Here is a 2,377-nt window from a genome sequence, read left to right as displayed (position 1 = left end):
CATATTCTGAAACAACATGTACACAATAAGTATATATGATTTCTACTTATCAATTAAAATTAATTAAGAAAAAGATAATTGATACACTGACAAAAGACATTTAAATCAAAGCATACAGCTAAATGAATCTTTATTTGAAAACTTTCCTTAGCATAGAGCTAAACAATGATTTATTCTGTATCAAGCTGATATAGAAGTGGAAACAAGTGTTTGAGGTCACAAAATGAAACATGGTTTCTTAATGTTTGATGAATGTTTCCAGAGCTTACATATTTCTTGAGCACTTATGAGTAAAGTTCTGTCAGACACTATGGACTGATTAGCAAAAGAATGTGTTGAACTACCTGTTCTCAAAGAGAATGCCATTGAAGTTGGGAAAGACAGAGCAAATATATATGATGAATATAAAACATGTATATATGATAAAAAAACTATAATCAAATCCAAGACATATATTCCACATAAGTGACAAAAATAATAGAAAAGCACAATTGCAGCTGAATTGTGAGAAAGATGACATTTTATAAACAGCTCAGACAAGGCTTATAACTTTCAGAGTGAAAATAGTTCCCTGAAAACAAAAACTTTAAGTTAGCCTCCTTTAAACACCATTTTGGCATGTCAATGGTAACAATGTCAGCTGCGGTTTCTCTGAATAAAAAAAAGATTGTATATGAGGCACATAGGGGCAATAATATGATGGCAAAAATAATGATTCCTACTGACAAGTCATGGAGTCCACACTTAGCCGGAAGCACAAATGTCAAATGTGATTCTTATATTGAACAAGCACAACTCAGGAGAGGTAATCAAAAACAACTTTATATTAGTTTTCTCTCTCCATTTAAATTTGTCTCTGGGCTGCTGCTTTCTCTCTGCATGGCAGGCCTAATGACATTTTCTTAAATAATAATAATAAATATTATAAAATGTCTTAATCAAATATCTTACAGTTGAGTTAAATCACAAAACACAGGCTCTGTTTAGTAATTAGCAATGATCAATGTCAAGTGAGAGTTAAAAACTCCAAAATTTATTTAAAATGTGGATTGTTTTCCTTCCTCTGCAGCAGGTGGGAAGTCTTCTGTCAGGGTGGGGGAGTTGGCTGCTTCTCTTTTACCTCATCTAGGGCTTTTATGATTCCTTCACCAACTTGCTCATCTTAGTGGTTTCTGACCACTGTGGCTGGTGCTTGGGGAGAAAAAAGAGGAAAGGTGTCAGGAAATGTCCTATTAGACTTATACTGGCATGAACTGATGTTGGTAAATTCTGAATATTGTAAATGAGCGAAGCAATTATTCCCTCTCCGTCTCTCTCCCAAGCATTTTCGTGGCTTCTTTGGAGAATTCCCCTCTTTTTAAGGACTTTTTCCTAAAAGTTCCTTTGGAAAGGTCAAATGCCATCTCTAGTCTGGCTTGATAAGTTACCTCTTCTTCCGCTTCTAGGAATGCAGTCATACTTCCAGCTTCTACAGTTTTTCTCTCCAGGTAGTTTTCTTGGATAGGACTTAAGAAAAACCACGTGAACCTTCTCCTTTGTGGTCCAAGGGAATCATTCACACATCTGTGTGTGTGAAGTGGCTAAGAAATATATGTTGAACACCTCTTAGTCTGTTTGGGCTTCTATAAAAATACCTTATACTGGGAAATTTACAAACAACAGAAATTTGTTACTACACAATTCTAGAGGCTATGAAGTCCAAGATCAAGGCACCAGAAGATTCAGTGTCTAGTGAGGCTCATTCTCTTTTTCAAAGATGTCGCCTTCTTACTGCCTTCTCACATGGTGGAAGGAGTCAACAAGCTCTCCCAGGCCTCGTTTATAAGGCCACTTAATCCCTTCCAAAGTTCCCACCTTCTAACACCTTCCAACCTACCAAAACCACTGCACTGGAGATTAAATTTCAACATAAGAATTTGGGGTGGGGGACACCAACACTCAGACCATGGCAATCTCCTTTGAAAAATTTTCAGTTGATCTAATCCTTCTTGCAGAAGGATTACCTTTGAACCACAGCCAAAACATAACATTTTAACATCCTTCTGTATTAAAGCAGTAAGTTAAGAGAACAGGCTATATTTTTGATGATAATATTGATAATAGCCCTTAGAACATGGCCTATCACATAGTAAGTGACCCATACATGGGAGCTATTATTATTTGTAGAATCATTGTGATTGACCACAGGAAAAAATGCATACTTATGTACATTCTCTGAAAATGTGTCATTCTTATTACTGTACCCTGAAATTTTAAAATATTATATCTAATGACTTAAGTATTTTCTGAAATGTTTATTTTCTCCCATATAAGATTTGAATGTCTTCAATGTTTTCTTCACTCTCTTGGTATATATTTTTCTCTTTTGTTTCTAACT

Source organism: Propithecus coquereli, unplaced genomic scaffold (assembly GCF_000956105.1).
Source record: "Propithecus coquereli isolate 6110/MARCELLA unplaced genomic scaffold, Pcoq_1.0 Scaffold138, whole genome shotgun sequence".
In the NCBI taxonomy this organism is placed as follows: Eukaryota; Metazoa; Chordata; class Mammalia; order Primates; family Indriidae; genus Propithecus; species Propithecus coquereli.
The sequence above is the reverse complement of the archived record's forward strand: the minus strand, read 5'-3'. Positions refer to the sequence as shown.